We start from the raw sequence: 22,751 nt of genomic DNA, 5'->3' as shown, positions 1-22,751 counted from the left end.
CCAGCAGCAGACTTCCCTGGTGAGCAGTAGCTTTACTACAGTGATCTAACGAGCAACTAGAGTGCTAACATTCAGAATTTATGGCAAATGTGTGACACATCTGAATGCCTTCTTGATGGAGCCAAAGTAAAAAACTGAAAGTATTTCCTACTGAGGAGACTGCAGTAAATAAGGAAATTAGGAAACTTCATAACAAATAAATCTCCCAAGATGGCCACCAGAGACAAAAGAGCCCAAATGTAGCCCAAATATCACCCAGATGTAGCCCAAGTATAGCCCAATGACAGAATGTCCTAGAGTGTTCTTAAGAACAACTAGAGCGCTTACTGTCTTACTTATGACAAAAGTATGGCACACCTGAAGCCATCTTGATTGGAATAAACTGGTAACACTTAAAACATTTAATTTAAAAAGGAACACAATGAGGGGGTTCATTTTGCCATAGAAATTATGATTAGTGCTGTAGAAAGAAAAATTAGGGCACATTTTGAGTGACTTCTCAAATCCTCTTCTATTTCATTAAAACATTCTGATATGCAGACTGAAACATGCACTTTTAATACCAGCAGCCGACTTCCGTGGTGAGCAGTAGCTTTACAACAGTGATCTAATGGGCAACTAGAGTGCTAATGCTCCAGCGCTGAATACCAAAAATTCCCTCGCTACGTCACAGACCACAGATCTTCTTCAACAACCCAATTCTCATTCACTCATTCACTGGTGGGGCCCATAGCACCAATCATTCATTCTACTTTTAGATCAATGGTTCGTGAGAGAGAGAGAGGGAAAGTCTTTTTCTCTTCTTTCCATGCGCTGGAAAACTTATGGGAGGAAGATTTTTGTTTACTAATCACCTGATGAGTAATAACAAATTCACCTATTCATCCCTACCTCACCAGGGTCTCAATACCTGTATAACCTAGTAGTTCCTCCCATGCTATTGGCCATGGATCAGCTTAGTTGCTGGGAAAAGCGACACTTAATTCTTCTAAACAATATACATTAAAATACTTCAAATCATAACCCGAACAGTTCTTAAATGAATTAAAAGCATAAGGAAATCATAATGCATTCAATATTTTGGTTCGCATATTTACCTAAATTGGCTAAATGGCGTCCTCTATGTCAAATTCAGATCTTTCGTCTCTATGCCCATAAATCGATTAGTCAGTTCGTAAGTTAATTGGACATCTGATCAGTCCATCAGAGTCTCAGGCAAGCAGCTGTCCAGCAGTGTCACAGTCCTCTCCGTCAGCATAACGTCGGGAAATCTGGTAAAGTGAAGGTGAGTAATCCTACCCTCTCTAGTCCACTTTTATAGTAAATTTCGACAACAAATGTTACAGTACATGTTTTAGAACAAATTTGATTGGTTGAACCAGGATCATTCTTCCTGATTCCCATACATTCAATGTTGCATTAGATGTAGTTCTCAATTTATTAATAACATTGTAACAGTTTCTAGTCCATCCAGGGCATGTTTATTCCCATGTGGGTTTTGTGTCCATAGTGTCATCAATTATAACAGTTCATAGTTTAAGGAAGTTCATTGTTTGAGGCTTGGCACTCCTCCCTGTGCGTCCTTCACGAGTACAGTCTGCCTGGGGTCAGGACGAGGTTATTGTTGCTCATCTTTTAGCGCAGGCGCACTTCACTCAGTGACTTCTGTATCTCGTCTGTCCGTCAAAATAGGGATGGCAGCCATTTTGTGGCCACTTCGGAAAGGTCAACTTAAGCAAAGAGACACAAAACGTAATTAATACATGGAAATTACTATTAAAATGTAAATCCCTCACTAAACCCTTTATGTGTGTGTATTTATCTAGCAAAAGCAACACGCATTGTGGTTTATACTCACAATTTAAAGCACGATTCACAAATCACATCACAAAAGCAACATATAACATGCAAATTCTAAATATCTGACATTAGTATGCGTACGAAAATTAGTTTACATATCAACCAAGCCATGCAAACACGATTCCCACGTGTATTTTCTAATTAGTAATGTTGATTAATCAAACACAGCAAACCATTAATACTATTAATGTTAGTCAGTTATTCATTTTAATACTAAAAGATAAAATGGAGGAGGTATACGATTCTTAGGGAAAACCTCGCTCCAGCAATCCCCCCTTTGGTGATTTTATCACCACAAAAACACCCAAATTTAGTACCCTTTTATGGAAATTTGAAATGACTTCTTACTCGTAGCTCAAAATTCAGTTCCTTCATATTCATCTCTTTTTGCTTTCTTATACATATTGTCTTTCCACTCATCTAAGGCTATCTCCTCAAAATCCTTTTCTGGATCTTTTCCTTTTCTCTTAAGTTTATCTCTTTTTACTTTATTATTTGTTTTCTTTTTCCTGCAACACATACACCCTAATCTTATCACTAATACTGCAACTATCACACATGTTAATGGAAACAGAATTTTACCTATAACAGTACTACCTATTTTAGCTAAGAAATTTTTAATTTTTAATTTTCTTTCCCATTCTTGTCCATACATCTTCAACCTCCAGTGGTACAAGTTCATCGTGCAATTCAGTAATACTTTTAATGTAAACTTTTAGATCTTTACTTTCGTCTGGAATGTAAGTGCAACAATGTTGAACTTTCAGCATTCCACAGACTCCACCCTCTTTTGCCAATACAATGTCAAGGGCAAGTCGATTTTGCATTACCATAGCACGCATGGCAACCATTTCAGTATTAACCAATAAGAATCCATGAGCAGTGCTTGTTGACAAGCAATCCACTACTGTAGATAATCTTCTAATTTTATTTGCATTCAGAGTTATTCCCACTGCCGGTATCAATGCACAAAAGATATCACCCACAATTTCTGCCCAAGATTCTCTTTTCCTACGCACTAAATGACTATTTAAACTATTTACACCCTCTTCTCTGTCCATGTGAAAGATTTTTGGAAATACCAGGCCTGCATAACATGTGCCATACCAATGGTCTGGCAAACGATAATATGCCCTGTTCCCACAGATAAATTATATTCCAGGAAATACTGGCTCTCTTCCACCTTTGAATCCCCATCCACCCATGATTCGGTATGTATCATGGCACTCACTATTACCTACAAACAGGTTATCATATGCAGTTTGATTCCTTCTTATACAAAGTTTTCCTTTCTGAGGCCTATCTAAAGCTATTGTTGGTGTTGACTCTCCTTTTGTCAGGTGTTTCTCCATTTCTATGTCCCAAGCTGTTTTCTCAACCTTTCCTTCTGATGCCTTTGTGTGCATCTTATGCCTTCTTTCCTCAACCATATTCAAAAATGTCTTTTCATCTTTCTGCAAACTGCATGTCAAATTATATTTAAACACAGCTTCTAATGTTAGTTCAATAGTCTCTAGAAAAAATTCACCTAAAACGTTTGCAGGTCTCACCTTATTTAGCTTATTATTGGTAGGCACTAATGCAAAAATGTTATCTACATCTGAAAATTAATACTCTAATTTCCCTATCTCATAAAATAGGCTAGCTATTACACTACATGTTATTCCGTAAGTAGCTGGAAGGTGATGATAAGGTGATGATAAGTCACGCCACAGAAGCAGGTAACTGCATACAGACGTAGCAGCCCCTTACATCCATAGTCTTTACATATTCATACAATAATTTGGAAAATACATTATTAGAGAAATCGTTAATAGACCTATCTTTATGCAAATTAATGTTTGTTTCTACAGTCGGTACTACCTTTGAAATTTTACCTATGTTAGTTTTGTTTTCACCATTTCCTTCTATTGTATCTATTGTGACTTTAAATGATATTACAAGAGCTAGGATGTTGCCTGTCTGTGTTGTGGATTGCTATATACGGGGCCTTCACTATCTGAATCTGTGGTGTCAGAAAAATGAATGACTCTCTTATGGCCCCAAGATTAATACGTATTGTTTGCGGTGTTTTCTACGTTATTGGTGTACAAGTTCTCGGTTAAGAATGGATAAACGCGTTCTTGAGAGAAATTTCTAATATCTTTTCTCAGCTTTTCTGTTTTTCTCTTGAGGAGATATTCATTGAAGGAGTCAAGTTCAATCTGGATTTCTTCCAGTTTCTTCTTGCCTTCCTCTACACTATGTGTTTGTTTAAGTTTCTCCTCAAGTTCACAGATTTCCTTGTTCAGTAACTCAATGACTTCTCTAGCTGTTTCTATTATTAAAATCATCCAGTCCCTGGAACATCTATTGGAAATAAGGGATCGCTTTTCCAGGAACTGTCTGACTTCAATAAACAAGCCCGGGATGTTTCTAACTCGTAGGCCAATTGGAATAGCGCCAGCCTTTAGGTATTCGAGCATGAACTTGGCATGCGATTCTGTGCGCTTAGTCTTTTTCTTTAAATTGAAGAGTTTGGTCCATTCTTCATTAGGGCCCCTAGAAAGGGTGAATGGTTGATCCCCTTCTGTTGTCTGTCCTAGAAGACGGGCAAAATCCTCGTCCGTGAAGCCAAATGACTTAATACTGTCCATGGAATTGGATCAATGTAAGGAAAAGGATACGTGATAGAGGAAAAGCCAAAGAACTGAATAAGGGGGATGAATATCCAGAGATGTCCCGGAATTTCTTTCAAGTCTATTTAGGTGGGCCACTGAGTTCCCTAGGGTGTAACATCTAATTAAAGATAGCAAAAGCAAAAGGACAAGAGAGAGGAGATGATAAAAAAGTGATGAGGGCAAATAATAAAATAAATATTAAACTAAAGCGGGGAATAAGGGCTCAAAATTCTAGTGTAAACGTGAGCGAATAAAAAATCTTATATCAAAGGAACCCCACGGCAACCAAGGCCGGGAAAAAGCAACCAATATAACAAGGGGAACCCCTGCAAAGTAGATGTAAGTAGAGGCTCAGGGGAAAAATACAAAATTAATATGGAAGAAAGGTACTCTACCTATATATTTCAAAAAGTACAATGTATCATCTTATTAATATACTGACACTTAAGCTAGACCTACACGCAAAAATTCAAACACTTTCAGCACATAGCCAAAGAAGAATTCATAAATGTTTTATTTTTCACTTTAGTCAATTTCGGAGAAATAAATTCAATACATTAGCTTATTCATAATTGGTAAAAAAGACATCAAAAAACAATGCCCATACATGGACAGGCCCCAGACATAATCAACCACACACAGGCTCACAGACTCATACTGGTATCATACCACACTTATAAAAACAAACGTCATACATTTACAAATGAAAAATCTAAATGACCAAAGGAGGCCCAAAAACAGCCACAGTAATCAATATATGAACGAAATCATGAGAACATTCAATACTGCGCTGAATAATACATGTTTGAATTTAGGAAATTAGGGCTTGGGTGGACCTCATGGAAGCGCTGACGCGCGTTTCGGTGAACGCACCGAAATATAGGTGCCACCTTCTTCAGGGCAAACAAGGAGTATTTTAGTTTTTTTGCTGGGACCTAGCAGAAATGAAATAACAAATCAAATTTCAATCCAAATTTAAATCAATAACTAAATCACATCATTTGTCTTAGTAAACACATAGCATGCAAATGTCATTAGTCATAAGTGTCGAAGACAGATATAATTAAAGCAATATATCAAATTAGAAAAAATTTTAAAATACGAAAACACTAGAGAATCCTATACCGCCACCATGATTAATCCAAAGTACTGAGAATATAAGGGCTAAAAAATCTAATTTGGAGATATATACAGTGATAGATGGCAGGTTTCTTCCACAGAATAGGCACACAGGGGGAGGGGAAGGGGTGGGGTGGGGGGGAAGGGGTGGGGTGGGGGGAGGGGAAAGGAGAATGCGCAAAACCTCATGGGTACTCTGAGGCAGCGGAATTCGCAAACGATAGTAACGCTCCCGCTCACTTGTGAAAGCTATAGACGTAGCAAACAGGTCAAAATGAGGACACAGGCGAAATCGTTCTGGCCTCACACAGAAGGTCGATGCATTACTTAGATGGAATCTGCTGGATACACAAACATGCAGATCTTGGAATGGCAACTTGAACTTGAAATGAAAACGCAAATACCTAGCAAAAACGTTAATAAGATTAGCGAGTAAGAAAGAAAAGAAGGCACAATATATTGGAGGATCGATATCTCCAGATATAGACAAAACTCCGGGGGGAGAGACAAGCAAACATACGGCTATGTGGCTCATTTTAGATCGTGTTGTGCTAGCTTATTCACTAATAAAGTAAACGTATACGACAGAAAACAAACACAGTAAAGCAGTAATCCAAAATGTTCAAGTACAGGCATAATTCAGAGTGAATGCCGAGACTCGGGCGGGAAAAAGGGGTCATTCCATGTCGTGTTGCACTTAAGAAACAAAAATACGAGGTCTTGCACTGTTCTGAACTTCTCATTTGGCTTTTTCAGGCCCATTATGGGTGAGTTACATGGACTGCTCAATATTTCTCTCAGAATTCCTTGTTTGATCATTTTCTCAATTATTGAACTCAGGATTTAAAAATGCATCTTTTAGTAAAGATGATTTTTATATTGTATGTTTGAAAATACCACTTTTAGAGAGTTGGTATTTTCTTACTTAGCCATCCTATGTGCCATGGCTGGTTTGTGTATTGACTGTGATTTTGGAGTGACAGGGGCTAAGAATATGCATTCAGTGCAGACTGCCACTGTAGGAGTTGAGGTGTGTCCTGCTTTTCTTGGGTGACTCAGAGCTGGTCTGAATAGACCTGGGCCGCATTTAGAGTAGTGGGAGGAGTTTCAGTAGCACCTGAATAGGCATGGTCTGCATTTAGACTGGTGGGAGGAGATTTCCCTTACACCTGAATTGGCCCTGTCTACCTTGCACAATGCTGTCTCTACCTCCTTCCCAGAAATCTGGGCCAGAGAGGACAGAACTGCTTTAGACTGGGCTGAGAGACTTTTGCCACAAGAGAAAAAATGATTATGTGGATTAAATATTAAATCCCAGACCCCAGAACCATATAATACTGCCGTACTTAGGAACCTGCGGAGTACTGCCACTTTGCTGTGTGATTTGCTGGGTTGGCCTGCAGTTGCTGCTTCTGTCTTAGGTAGGGAAAGGACTGAATTGTATGTCTGCTTTCAAAGTATCTCCAGGGCCTTGATATGGAGCTTGGCCCCTGTTGCAAGTCTCAGGGAAATCAAAGACTTCAACATCTTCTGGGTACGTGCTTCTGGAGCTGGATGTTTCAGCTGCCACAGAGATAAAGGGAACCTGATGCCATAAATAATGCAACTGCCGGCTCCATGACCCTGAAGGCACCGCAAAGGGCATCTCCCTACTTCACACTGCAACCCTGGTCTCACAGATGCCACCATCTAATGCTGCCACCGAGCCATTGCTTACACCATGACCTGGGTGCACCGCATTTCATACCGCCTCTCTTTACACTGCCACCTTGGTATCCCCAACAATGCCACAACACCATCACCGACACTGCTGCCTGCACCGTGACCTGTGGACACTGCTCATTGAGAACATGGAGCACCGTCCCACTGCATACTGTAGGCCTGGTCTCACCGATGATGCCGCTCCAAGCTGACATTTATGCCGCTGCTTTCACTGTGGTTCGAGGGTACTGCTCGTAGGTCACTCGATGCACCGCCCAATCCCACACGGCATCATAGGCTCCTCATGCAAGCACCATCCACTCCAAATCATCAATTGACACGGCGACCTGCATTGCAACCTGTGGGCCCAGCAAGACGCATTGCCCCATCTTGCTCTGCAGCTTTGGGTCTACCGATGACACCGCTTCAGCAATGATGATGCCGCTGCTTGCACCATGACCTGCCAGCACCACGACGAGCACCACATCACTTCGCACTGCAGCCCTGGTCTCACTGATAGCGCTGAACGATGGTCACTGAGCCACTGCCTGCACCACAACCTGAGGGCACTGCAAGCCACACCACTGCACTTCACCCCACAACTTGACACCTGCCAACGCTGGTGCACCTGATGTTCGACCTGCAACACAAGTGACTTCAAGGGCCCAATGATTCCTGCACCGACCTACAGAACCGGCTCCTGCTGATGCCGGCTCTTCGGAGCTCAATGAGAAGTCGCTGATGCCCTGAATTTCTAAAGGTACTGTTCTTCCCAACACCGTAGCTGGCCTGTGACGCCTCTGTCAGCCAAAACTGTTTGGATTGGTTTGTTCATGATGCCGTAATATCCCCGGATGGAGCCATGGACTTCAAGTAACTGTATATAAAGTAAGGGTGGGTGGTGAACTTCACTACGCCGGTGGAGTTCACACAGTTTTGCCCACTTTGCACTCCATTTGAATGCATAGTGCAGCAAGAACTCTGTAAACCTCTGCGCAGTGGAGTTTACCCGTGCCAGCTAAATAACAACATTTTAATTTAATGCTGAAATTGAATGACAGGCGGACTTTGTTATTCAGCGGCAATGTTGCAGTATTTTTTGGCCCATCACTGTTTAATTTAAGATGATAGCTCCATCTAGTGGCCAAAGCATCTATTGGTAAACTAAACAGTAACAAGCAGAATCCTTTGTGCTATATGGTAGTGCTGGAGACTAAGAGAGAGAAGCTGAATTGAAGCTGCTCTCCATGAGTGATTGGGTAGCAGTCTTTTCAGGCGGGTGTCGATTTATATATTATTTTTCAGTTTTGAAGGAGAGAAGAAGGTACTAAGTTGGGGGATCCTAGTGGCGTTGTTGTGATCAGGCGTGGCATTCACCTTGTGAACACTTTAAACAACAGAAGGGAGCCAACCTTTCTGACCTCAGATGCTGATCATACTGGGATGGGCTTTTAATGATGATAGAAAGCCTGCTCAACTTCCCTTGGAAATGAAAAGTGCTGTGCGGACTACAATTCTTTTTATCTCATTAACTCTTCTACCCCATTAACCCATAAGTACTAATGACCAATGAAATCACACACCCAATGATTATATATTAGGATGCACAAACAGCCCCATGCTAGAATCCACTCAGTGCCGTATCTCCAGGCTAAAAAGTTCTACTGAGTGTTTCACATCGTACTTCATTCAGTGTGTTCACATGCAAGATGCTGTTGTTGAAGTAAATGCATATGTTTAAAGATTAAGTCCAGGGCTTTAAGTGGGCCGGGTCTTGCTGGCGGCTTAAAAGCAGGAACAGACAGGTCCCTATCGGGCTCTCCATTCTTACCCATGGGGTGGGGGGAAAAAAACTTAACTCTGCAATAGTAGCACCCAACACTCACTGCTTTTGATGCAACTTCAAAATGACTCGTTTTTCAGTTTTATACAACTCAAACATGTGCACCAGTTACATTACACAAGGACGTGATTATTTTCTTGAATAATAAGATGTTAAGCGGACATCAGGTTTAAACCTGCTTCTTCGGGCTCTAAAGTCAGTAGCTCTAGCCTTATGCCACAACCTCGCCTACAAGAACAGAACGATTTTTAATATTCAATCAATCAATCAGGGGAATTGTAAGCATGCTACTCACCTGTGAGGGTCTCAAGACGCTGAGGGCGGAGTAGGGTCAGCAGATCTGATTAGCCGAAGAGCCTGGTCTTGAAGGTCTTCCTGAAGGTGTTCACCGAGGGGGTGTGCCCGATGTCTGCTGGTAGCTCATTCAAGGTCTTGGGTGAGATGTGGTAGAAGGATCTTTCACCTGCTCTGGCTCTGTGGATGCGAGGGGTTTCGGCCAGAGCGAGGTTGGTAGATCGGAGGTTTCTCTTGGGTACGTGAAAGTTGAAACCGTTGTTGAGGTATTTTGGCCCGTTGTTGTGTAGGCATTTGTTGGCGAGGGTGAGAATCTTGAAGGTGATTCTTTTCTCCACGGGGAGCCAGTGGAGGTTCCATAGGTGCTGGCTGATATGTTTGTGCCAGCGGATGTCTAGGACGAGTCTGGCAGTGGCATTGTGGATTGTCTGGAATCTACGGAGTAGGGACTTGTTGATGCTGGCGTATTCATAGCCCAGTCTGCTGATGATGAGTGACTGTCTTTCTTGACTCATGAGGGATCCATTTGATGGTCTTGCAGAGGATGTGGAGTGTGTTGAAGCAGCTGGAGGTGACAGCGTTGACCTGTCGGTTCATTGTGAGTGATGAGTTGAGTACGATGCCGAGGTGCTTGGCATGGTCTGTGGGGGTAGGTGGGCTTCCGAGGGCAGTTGGACACCAGGTGTTGTCCCATGCCAAGGGGGTGGTTGTAAAAACAAGGACTTCTGTCTTCGAGGCATTGAGCTTCAGGCAACTGTTGGTCATCCAGACTGCGATGTCTTGTGTTCCTTTCTGGAAGTTGGGTTTGGTGGTGGTGGGGGCTTGGGTATCGTTGGTGTAGGATACGATGTTGAGGCAGTGTTGTTGGACAATGGCAGCGAGGGGGGCCATGTAGATGTTGAAGAGTATCAGGCTCCGAGAAGACCCCTGTTGGACTCCGCAGGTGATTTTCGTGGGGTCGGAGAGGAAGGGTGGCAGTCTGATCCTTTGGCTTCTTCCAGTAAGGAATTATCGGATCCAGTCCAGGTCTTGTGTAGTCTGGTGACTAGTGTGCTGAGGGAGACGGTGTCAAATGCCGCTGATAGGTTGAGTAGGATGAGTGCTGTGGAGTGGCCTTGGTCCAGGAGGGTGCAGTTGTCATCTGTGGTGGCGAGTAGGGCAGTCTTGGCGCTGTGGTTGCTTCAGAATCCAGATTGGGAACTTTGGCTGCAAAGGGAAGGGATGAGATGGGCCGGTAGTTCTTTAGGTTGTTGGGATCTGCCGTGGGCTTCTTGAGCAGGGGCCTGACTTCTGTGCATTTCCAGTCATCGGGGAATGTGCCTGCTTTGAAGGTGGTATTGATGGTGTGTTGTAGTTCGGGTGTGATGGCGGCTGCGGCTCTCTGGTAGATGTGAGGAGGGCAGGGGTCGGTGGAGGCCCCCGAGTGGATACCTTTCATGGTTGAGGCGGTGTCTTCAATCGTGATCGATGTCCAGTTGCAGATGGTGGGATGGATGGTGTCTCTAGGGTGCGTGGGTCCAGCTGTGGCATCTAGTGGGTGGTCGATTACGTTATCTTAGGTTTTTGATTTTGAGGTGGAAGTTGGTTCCAAGTTTGTCACAGAGGTCTTGGGACGGGGTGATGTCTGTGGCTTCACTGTTGGGTTGTTGAATTACTGAATGACACTTAAGTGTTCCTTGGAGTTGGTCTAGTTAGCGAGGATTTTGTTATGGATAAAATTCCTCTTGGTGGTTCTGATTTGGTTGTGGTAGTCCATCATGGCGTCCTTGTATGTGGAGTAGGTTTCGGTTGTCTTGATGCTTCTCCAGTTCTTCTCCAGGAGTCTGCAGGTGTGCCTGGCTTCTTGGAGATCAGTGGTGAACTAGGCGGCTTTCCTAGGGCGCTATTTTCCGGGGTAGCATAGCGGGCAAGCTTGTCTGCATAGTTGGAGACCCAGGTGTGGAGTCCTCTGGCTGCACTGTTTGCGTCGGATGCCCAGGTGTGGTTGTAGTTGTGTTGCTCATCTGTAACCTTGCTCCAGTTCCTTCATGGTAGTGCCTGGGGGAGGTTTGGGTGCCTTGGGTTTGTCAACGGTGAAGTGTACGCAGTGGTGGTTGGTCCGTGGCGGTTACGTTGTGTGGCTGAAGTGAACGTTGTTTCCTGTGGCGAAGATGGGGTCGAGGGTGTGTCCTGATCTGTGGGTTGGTGTGGTGATGCGTTGTTTAAGTCTGATATCAGAAAGGTTGTCACGGAGGGTGGTGGAGTGGTGGTTGTTGGGGTTGTCGAGGTGGAAGTTCAAGTCTGCGATGAGTATGTAGTTCAATGAGGTGATGGCGTGGGGTGCAATGAAATCGGTGAGGGTGGTGGTGAAGGGTGTTCGGGGGCCAGGTGGCCTGTAGATGAGGGTCCCTCGGAGTGTGGCTTTGGGACTGGTCTGGATCTGGAAGTATAGGTGTTTGGTGGTGAGGAAGGTTTCACTGGAGGTGGTGGGGCAGTGGGTGTTCTTGTGGTTGATGGCAAGGCCCCCTCCTGGATGGTTTTGGCAGTCCTACCTCTGAATCTTATATCCGTCCAGGATTACGTTGTTGATTTCGGGGCGGAGGAGGCGTTGGTCCAAGCTTCCATGAAGAAGGCGTTGTTGGGCAAGAGAGAGTTGAGTAGGTTTCAGATTTCCATGGTGTGTTTGTGTACGGAGCAGTTGCACCTTAGGGTGTCACCGGTGCTGGTGTCGGGGTTGTTGGAGTCTGGGTGGTGGTGAAGGTATGGCGACAGTGGAGGCAGGAGAATTGGCCATGGGTTGTGTTCAGCGAGGCCTCTTAGCAGTCTCCGAGTCTTCTGGGATTGAGTGCGAGGAAGGTTGTAGTGTCGTAGCAGCGGATGGTTGGAAATCCAGGGTTCCTGGGCCTGGTTGGGTCTCAGACGAGCTCAGACGGGCTTGACTTAGGTGTGCCTTTATATACAACAAAGTCATAGGTGTTGTTGATTTGTATGTGCAATGTTGCTTGTTGTATTATATATCTGAATGAATGGACGGAAGCAGCAAAATGCCAGTCGGACGGCACACTATGCACAGCACAGATTTTAGCATGTGTTTTAAGATATGCCCTTAATTACATTGACTATGCCCCTATGGGAGGACCCCCAGTTTTTTCATCCCACTTAAAGCCCTGAGTAAGTCACCAGTATAAATACATGCTTAAACTATTCATGATATTCACTAGCCATAAAAATTAATTTGCGATTTTCAAGTATTTTACAGGTAGAAGTGCTTCTTTAAGAACCACAGAATTCTGTAGGTAAGAATTCTTTTTACCTTTACGGTTCCGGGCATGTATAAGGCAGCAGGCGATCCTTAAATAAAGAAGCAAAATGAGCGCCTAACAACGCTTGTGATGTAAAGAGTTCACAAGGAAGAATTACCGATATTGGTCAAGATAAGAGGTCATTAACATCACAATGAAATGAAATAAAATGAAATGAAAAGAACATTTATACAGCGCATTGGCTACCAGAAGGCCTCCCAGCGCTAGGCATGACTAGTGATCAGAAGGGACGGCAAAAAGATTTAGGGGAACAGAAAGGTTTTAAGTTGTTTCAGGAAGACAAGGTGAAAAGTCTCTTTCCGGAGGTGAAGGGGCAGAGTGTTCCAGATGTGAGTCCCTTGCTCACTTTGCGAATGGATTCAAGCAATCCTGGCTGAAGACGGTTGAAATGCCAGAAACCATTCCTAGGAAGCTTGTTTCCGGTCCAGGGAAGACATCGCTTGGCAGTTCGGGCTGGACTGTTCCCATGAGGCACAGGGTCAGACTGATTTGCATATGGCCATATCTGAACTGGGGTGGCAGAGTGGGCTAAAAAACGGTGATGGATTAAACCCAGATCAATTGACTGGGGGTGAGTTCTTGCAATGTTCAACACTACGTCCATCATTTCCTTTGGTTTTTGCTTTCTTTGCCATAAGTTGGCAGGGTATGCTCAGACGTGAGTCCCTTGCTCACTTTGCCACTGGATTCAAGCAAGCCTGGCTGAAGACGGCTGAAATGCCAGAAACCGGTCCTAGGAAGCTTGTTTCCGGTCCAGGGAAGACATGGCTTGGCAGTTTGGGCTGGACTGTTCCCATGAGGCACAGGGTCAGACTGATTTGCATATGGCCATGTCTGAACTGGGGTGGCAGAGTGGGCTAAAGAACGGTGATGGATTAAACTCAGATCAGTTGACTGGGGGTGAGTGCTTGCAATGTTCAACACTCCGTCCATCATTTCCTTTGGTTTTTGCTTTGTTCGCCATAAGTTGGCAGGGTATGCTCAGACGTGAGTCCCTTGCTCACTTTGCCACTGGATTCAAGCAAGCCTGGCTGAAGACGGCTGAAATGCCAGAAACCGGTCCTAGGAAGCTTGTTTCCGGTCCAGGGAAGACATGGCGTGGCAGTTCGGGCTGGACTGTTCCCATGAGGGACAGGGTCAGACTGAGTTGCATATGGCCATGTCTGAACTGGGGTGGCAGAGTGGGCTAAAGAACGGTGATGGATTAAACCCAGATCAGTTGACCTGGGGTGAGTGCTTGCAATGTTCAACACTCCGTCCATCATTTCCTTTGGTTTTTGCTTTGTTCGCCATAAGTTGGCAGGGTATGCTCAGACGTGAGTCCCTTGCTCCCTTTGCCACTGGATTCAAGCAAGCCTGGCTGAAGACGGCTGAAATGCCAGAAACCGGTCCTAGGAAGCTTGTTTCCGGTCCAGGGAAGACATGGCTTGGCAGTTCGGGCTGGACTGTTCCCATGAGGCACAGGGTCAGACTGATTTGCATATGGCCATGTCTGAACTGGGGTGGCAGAGTGGGCTAAATAACGGTGATGGATTAAACCCAGATCAGTTGACTGGGGGTGAGTGCTTGCAATGTTCAACACTCCGTCCATCATTTGCTTTGGTTTTTGCTTTGTTCGCCATAAGTTGGCAGGGTATGCTCAGACGTGAGTCCCTTGCTCACTTTGCCACTGGATTCAAGCAAGCCTGGCTGAAGACGGCTGAAATGCCAGAAACCGGTCCTAGGAAGCTTGTTTCCGGTCCAGGGAAGACATGGCTTGGCAGTTCGGGCTGGACTGTTCCCATGAGGCACAGGGTCAGACTAATTTGCATATGGCCATGTCTGAACTGGGGTGGCAGAGTGGGCTAAAGAACGGTGATGGATTACACTCAGATCAGTTGACTGGGGGTGAGTGCTTGCAATGTTCAACACTCCGTCCATCATTTCCTTTGTTTTTTGCTTTGTTCGCCATAAGTTGGCAGGGTATGCTCAGACGTGAGTCCCTTGCTCACTTTGCCACTGGATTCAAGCAAGCCTGGCTGAAGACGGCTGAAATGCCAGAAACCGGTCATAGGAAGCTTGTTTCCGGTCCAGGGAAGACATGGCGTGGCAGTTCGGGCTGGACTGTTCCCATGAGGCACAGGGTCAGACTGAGTTGCATATGGCCATGTCTGAACTGGGGTGGCAGAGTGGGCTAAAGAACGGTGATGGATTAAACCCAGATCAGTTGACTGGGGGTGAGTGCTTGCAAGGTTCAACACTCCGTCCATCATTTCCTTTGCTTTTTGCTTTGTTCGCCATAAGTTGGCAGGGTATGCTCAGATGTGAGTCCCTTGCTCACTTTGCCACTGGATTCAGGCAAGCCTGGCTGAAGACGACTGAAATGCCAGAAACCGGTCCTAGGAAGCTGGTTTCCGGTCCACGGAAGACATGGCGTGGCAGTTCAGGCTGGACTGTTCCCATGAGGCACAGGGTCAGACTGAGTTGCATATGGCCATGTCTGAACTGGGGTGGCAGAGTGGGCTAAAGAACGGTGATGGATTAAACCCATATCAGTTGACTGGGGTGAGTGCTTGCAATGTTCAACACTCCGTCCATCATTTCCTTTGGTTTTTACTTTGTTCGCCATAAGTTGGCAGGGTATGCTCAGACGTGAGTCCCTTGCTCCCTTTGCCACTGGATTCAAGCAAGCCTGGCTGAAGACAGCTGAAATGCCAGAAACCGGTCTTAGGAAGCTTGTTTCCGGTCCAGGGAAGACATGGCTTGGCAGTTCGGGCTGGACTGTTCCCATGAGGCACAGGGTCAGACTAATTTGCATATGGCCATGTCTGAACTGGGGTGGCAGAGTGGGCTAAAGAACGGTGATGGATTAAACCCAGATAAGTTGACTGGGGGTGAGTGCTTGCAATGTTCAACACTCCTTCCATCATTTCCTTTGGTTTTTGCTTTGTTCGTCATAAGTTGGCAGGGTATGCTCAGACGTGAGTCCCTTGCTCACTTTGCCACTGGATTCAAGCAAGCCTTGCTGAAGACGGCTGAAATGCCAGAAACCTGTCCTAGGAAGCTTGTTTCCGGTCCAGGGAAGACATGGCTTGGCAGTTCGGGCTGGACTGTTCCCATGAGGCACAGGGTCAGACTGATTTGCATATGGCCATGTCTGAACTGGGGTGGCAGAGTGGGCTAAAGAACGGTGATGGATTAAACTCAGATCAGTTGACTGGGGGTGAGTGCTTGCAATGTTCAACACTCCGTCCATCATTTTCTTTGGTTTTTGCTTTGTTCGCCATAAGTTGGCAGGGTATGCTCAGACGTGAGTCCCTTGCTCACTTTGCCACTGGATTCAAGCAAGCCTGGCTGAAGACGGCTGAAATGCCAGAAACCGGTCCTAGGAAGCTTGTTTCCGGTCCAGGGAAGACATGGCTTACAGTTCGGGCTGGACTGTTCCCATGAGGCACAGTGTCAGACAGATTTGCATATGGCCATGTCTGAACTGGGGTGGCAGAGTGGGCTAAAGAACGGTGATGGATTAAACCCAGATCAGTTGACTGGGGGTGAGTGCTTGCAATGTTCAACACTCCGTCCATCATTTCCTTTGGTTTTTGCTTTGTTCGCCATAAGTTGGCAGGGTATGCTCAGACGTGAGTCCCTTGCTCACTTTGCCACTGGATTCAAGCAAGCCTAGCGGAAGACGGCTGAAATGCCAGAAACCGGTCCTAGGAAGCTTGTTTCCGGTCCAGGGAAGACATGGCTTGGCAGTTCGGGCTGGATTGTTCCCATGAGGCACAGGGTCAGACTGATTTGCATTTGGCCATGTCTGAACTGGGGTGGCAGAGTGGGCTAAAGAACGGTGATGGATTAAACCCAGATCAGTTGACTGGGGATGAGTGCTTGCAATGTTCAACACTCCGTCCATCATTTCCTTTGGTTTTTGCTTTGTTCGCCATAAGTTGGCTGGGTATGCTCAGACGTGAGTCCCTTGCTCACTTTGCCACTGGATTCAAGCAAGCCTGGCTGAAGACGGCTGAAATGCCAGAAACCGGTCCTAGGAAGCTTGTTTCCGGTCCAGGGAAGACATGGCTTACAGTTCGGGCTGGACTGTTCCCATGAGGCGCAGTGTCATACAGATTTGCATATGGCCATGTCTGAACTGGGGTGGCAGAGTGGGCTAAAGAACGGTGATGGATTAAACCCAGATCAGTTGACTGGGGGTGAGTGCTTGCAATGTTCAACACTCCATCCATAATTTCCTTTGGTTTTTGCTTTGTTCGCCATAAGTTGGCAGGGTATGCTCAGACGTGAGTCCCTTGCTCACTTTGCCACTGGATTCAAGCAAGCCTGGCTGAAGACGGCTGAAATGCCAGAAACCGGTCCTAGGAAGCTTGTTTCCGGTCCAGGGAAGACATGGCTTGGCAGTTCGGGCTGGACTGTTCCCATGAGGCACAGGGTCAGACTGATTTGCATTTGGCCATGTCTGAACTGGGGTGGCAGAGTGGGCTAAAGAACGGTGATGGATTAAACCCAGATCAGTTGACTGGGGATGAGTGCTTGCAATGTTCAACACTCCGTCCATCATTTCCTTTGGTTTTTGCTTTGTTCGCCATAAGTTGGCTGGGTATGCTCAGACGTGAGTCCCTTGCTCACTTTGCCACTGGATTCAAGCAAGCCTGGCTGAAGACGGCTGAAATGCCAGAAACCGGTCCTAGGAAGCTTGTTTCCGGTCCAGGGAAGACATGGCTTACAGTTCGGGCTGGACTGTTCCCATGAGGCGCAGTGTCATACAGATTTGCATATGGCCATGTCTGAACTGGGGTGGCAGAGTGGGCTAAAGAACGGTGATGGATTAAACCCAGATCAGTTGACTGGGGGTGAGTGCTTGCAATGTTCAACACTCCATCCATCATTTCCTTTGGTTTTTGCTTTGTTCGCCATAAGTTGGCAGGGTATGCTCAGACGTGAGTCCCTTGCTCACTTTGCCACTGGATTCAAGCAAGCCTGGCTGAAGACGGCTGAAATGCCAGAAACCGGTCCTAGGAAGCTTGTTTCCGGTCCAGGGAAGACATGGCTTGGCAGTTCGGGCTGGACTGTTCCCATGAGGCACAGGGTCAGACTGATTTGCATTTGGCCATGTCTGAACTGGGGTGGCAGAGTGGGCTAAAGAACGGTGATGGATTAAACCCAGATCAGTTGACTGGGGGTGAGTGCTTGCAATGTTCAACACTCCGTCCATCATTTCCTTTGGTTTTTGCTTTGTTCGCCATAAGTTGGCAGGGTATGCTCAGACGTGAGTCCCTTGCTCACTTTGCCACTGGATTCAAGCAAGCCTGGCTGAAGACGGCTGAAATGCCAGAAACCGGTCCTAGGAAGCTTGTTTCCTGTCCAGGGAAGACATGGCTTGGCAGTTCGGGCTGGACTGTTCCCATGAGGCACAGGGTCAGACTGATTTGCATATGGCCATTTCTGAACTGGGGTGGCAGAGTGGGCTAAAGAACGGTGATGGATTAAACCCAGATCAGTTGACTGGGGGTGAGTGCTTGCAATGTTCAACACTCCGTCCATCATTTCCTTTGGTTTTTGCAGAGTGTTCCAGAGCCTACCAGCATTCAGGTAGAAGAGTCTGCCAACACTTCTGGCTTGTTTGACTCTAGGGGTGTCAATTAGGTGAAGATCATCTGAGCGAAGCACTCTCCTTGCTTTATAAGGATGAATTACATCTGAGAGAAGAGGAGGCCCAATCCCCTGCAAAAATCTATGGACGAAGCAGAGGGATTTGAAGATGATTCGCTCTTTGACTGGGAGCCAGTGTAGGAGGTGGAGGGCTGGCTTTGCGGATATGAATTTAGGAGTTCCCATCAATAGTCTGGCTGTGCAGTTCTGAGCAATCTGAATTTACTGATCAAAGAGGTAGGGGCTCCGAGATAAAGCGCATTGCCATAGTCCAACCTGGAAAGTAAGAGAGATTGGACCAACATTTTCTTTGCTTAGGAAGGGAGCGGGGGAGCACTTTCCTGGCCATTCTGATCAGGCAAAAACAGGTTGCAACTGTTTTTCTAGCTTGAGTTTTGAAAGTCAAGTTCTGGTCTAACCAGATGCCCAGACTGTTTATTTCTGGCTTGGGGGTAGGTACCAGACCCATGCATTCTGGCCATATGGTTCTAAGAGTTGTTTTGTCAAAGTTGCCCAAAGTCATAATCTCAGTCTTTTCTCCATTTAGTTTCAAATGGGATGCCCCCATCCATTTTACAACTTCCGTGAGACATGATTTCAGGGTAGTGGAGTATTGTGTGGGTTGATTTAAAGCGACGACCAGTTTGGTGTCATCAGCATAGGTAACCATATAGATCCCAAAAGGAGCCATAATAGAAGCCAAAGGAGACATATACGCGTTGAAGAGCGTAGGGCTCAAAGATTAACCTTGCAGTATGCCACACAGGAGAGGGCGAGGTTTGGAGCTCACACCTTCTTCAAATACCTGAAACGATCCTCCTTTCAAGAAGGAACATATCCAATTCAGAGCAGTTCCGGCTACTCCCAAGTTAGTAAGATGCTGAATCATAACTTGGTGGTTCACTGTGTCGAATGCCGTGCTCAGGTCCAATAATATGATGGCCGCTGAGCCTCCGGCATCTAGGATTTTTCTGTTTTTCTCCTGTACCGTAGCAGGGCAGTTTCCGTGCTCTGCCGAGGCCGGAAGCCTGTTTGGGACGGGTGTAGCAAATTAAAAGTTTCCAGGAAATTTGAAAGAATATGATTAACATATTTTTCAGTGATTTTTGTGATCCCAGGCAGAAGAGAGATAGGACGGTAGTTGCCAAGGTCTGCAGGATCCAGTTGAGGCTTTTCAGGAAGGGTTTTGACCATTGCCCCTTTCCAAAGGGGAGGGACTACCCCTGTGCCAAGTGAGGAGTTGATCACATGGGTGATCGTGGGGTCAATAGTGGCAGCTGCCTTTGTTGAGATGTTCATGAGAGCTGGGTCTCATGGTGATCCACTTTTTACTGTGGACATCAGGGTCAAGAGTGTTTCCAAGGGGAGAGGAGGAAAAAGCTCCAGGCATTGATTAGTGGAGGGGGGCCTGGAAGAGAATTCATGCTTGCCAGATCGATTTGAGGGAGTGTTTTAATGATGTTCTGAATTTTAGTGTAAAAAAACTCTGCCTGACTTTCACAGGGAGTACCATCGAGGTCAGTAGGAGATGGAGGAATTGGGCTTTTTAGGAGCTTTTTTATGATGACAAAGGTCTCTCGGGGGGAGTTGGTGGCTAGCCGGATTTTTTCCTCATAGAAGGGTGCCTGAGCTATCTTCATTTCAGCTCTGTATTTGCAGATGGCTTTTCTGTAAGTTATCTTGCTGTCGGAAGCAAAGTCTTTCCTCCAGCATCTTTCTAAAATCTTACAGCCCTCTTTCAGGGTACGTAATTCGGAGGAGTACCAGGGTACTCTGTGTGTGCCATTCTTTTTTATGATCCGGGCTTTAGGGAGGACCTGGTTCAATGAGCCCTCTATCCAGAAGTTATTATACATTATGACTGGGCAGGGGGCAGATTGAGGTTTGTTATTATCCAATTCTTGAATCCACTTCTCCTGAGGGAGCTTGGACCAAGGTCGTATTAGGGTCCGTACGGGGTGGGAGGGGGGTGGGTATTGGTGGGTGCCAGGATAAGGGCACCAGGAGGTGGTCAGACCAGGGCATAGGGATAGGGTCCTTTCCCTGGAGATTCTCCAAATTTGAGAACACTGGGTCAAGACAATGTCCCTGCGCATGTGTGGGAAGAATAACTTTTTGCACCAGTACCTCTTAAAACATGAGCATGATGCGCTGAGCAGGATCTGGGCGCATAAGGTTTATGCAGCAATGCGAGGAGGCCCTCTCTGCTCACTCCACCCCTGTAACAGTGTAGCCCAGATTTGCTGACCACCACAGATCACAGAGGGTATCTTATTTTCTTTATCTACAGATTGCCATCTGTGATTGTGCAGGCTCTGCCTGGCTGGTTGTGATTGGGGTCCTGTTTTAATTTTGTTATCATGCTGTGAAGGGTCGGTACTGACCCTCTAGCATTGTGCAGTGTCAATATGCAGTTTATTGCGTGCACAGCACATGGTGTGCAGCGTGTCTCGCAATATACTGGCCACTTTGCATTGTGCAGGCTGTTTATAGTGCCTGGCTGGGATTCTGTCGATGCGGGCTGTGCACACTTTATGAAGGATGTAACTGTTTCTATGGCTGCACAACTTGCATTTGTACAGTGTGCTGACTGTGGGGGATGCTGATTCTGCTCCAGATTGTGAGGCTTTGGGCTGTGCACGCATTATGAAGGGTGCTGCTTGTGATCTGTTCATGTGGTGCTGGCGGTGCACACATTGTAGAGTGAGTTGACTGCCTCAGATTTAGAAGTTCTCAGGTTTCACAAGGAACCTAAGAGTCTATGCCAATGCAACTCCAAACTAACATACTGAGAACTCAGAACAGGCAAATAGCTGCAGAAACCCTAATAAAAAGAATTCCTAACTTCATCATAAAGTTTCCTGCAGTGCAAACACATGCAAATGAATGACGAAACTGTGATGAAAAAGAATACATGTTCCTTTAAGAGTAACACAATAACAAACATCAATGAACAGTACTTTTGCATGGTTTTATAGCACCAACTAGTGGATAAACAGAGAAGGCTCAGTGTTAGCAAGTGAAGAAAGTACTAAAATAATTTAGAAGGATCTCTGCTAGTCACAGGGCTCCACAGAATCTTGCAGCGTTTTTAGGTAACTTTGCAGAGTTCCAGAGAGCAACACTTTGCAAACTCTGCCCACCCTTAATATAAACCCTATTTTTGCTTTATTGAGATTGTGAATTACTGCAGGTTGTATTTTTAGCCTTTTGTCTTGTTTTACACAAATAAATATTGGATTTGTTTTCTGAAACTAGTGTGGTGTCCTGTTGTAGTGGTTTCTCTGTATTACTATGTGCTATGTGCAAATACTTTAAGTATTGCCTCTGAGATAAGCCTGACTGCTCATGCCAAGCTACCAAGAGTTTGAGAAGGGGTTACTTTAGATGTGTAATCCCCTTAGCATGACAAGAGTCTGCTTAGTTTAGGTGCAAATATTTTTATCACTGGCTATGTCTCGGTAGACAATTATAAAAAACATACTTTATAACATTCTAATATATTTTAATAATGTGTCATCCCTATATTCCCAGCACAGCAAATTTTGCATTTGGTATTAGCTTGCATTTGGTACTGTGTTTAAGCATTCCTGAATGCCATCATAGGTATGTACTAACTGGTATTGGTGTGTGTATGGTTTCAAAAATGGTAGTTTGTATTTTAGAGTGGGTGTATCAAAGGTTATATTAGGGTTTGAGTAGGTACATCAGATTATGACATGGATGATGTCATCAGTGATGTCATCAAGGGTGTCACTTGATATGTCATCAGTGATGTCATCAGGAGATGAAGTCCACTTGTGTCCTGAGGTCCTCAGGACATAAGAGAACCACATCACCCCACCACAAGTACGCCAAGGGGTGCGTTTGCAGAGTGGTGTAAAATAGTGCGTAGCCTCAGACTACCTCTCTGTACCACAGCTCTGTGGCACATACTGGAGGTACCTGGTAGGCTAGTCGGCCCCCAGGAACCCTCAGGATTGAAGGGGACTTAGTCCCCCAATATACAACGTGCCAGGGGGTGCATTTGCACTCTTGTTATATCAGGCCCCACCGCCTCCTTGCACCATTGTGCAAATGCGCCTCCTGGCGCATTGTAACTTGGGGTATTAAGTCCCCTTGAATCCCGAGGGTCCCTGGGGGCCAAATAGCCCACCAGGTATCTCAAGTAAGCATCACAGAGATGCATATCTGAGTGGTGGTCTGACGCAACGCCCCTTTTTAAACCACCTTGCAAACATGGCTTCTGGTGCACTGCTGCTTGGAGGATGAAGTCCCCTTGTGTCCTAAGGTCATCAGGACACAAAAAGACCTCATCACCTCACCAGC

This window comes from Triturus cristatus, chromosome 2_1 (assembly GCF_964204655.1).
Source record: "Triturus cristatus chromosome 2_1, aTriCri1.1, whole genome shotgun sequence".
Classification (NCBI taxonomy): domain Eukaryota; kingdom Metazoa; phylum Chordata; class Amphibia; order Caudata; family Salamandridae; genus Triturus; species Triturus cristatus.
This window is presented reverse-complemented; position numbering follows the sequence as displayed.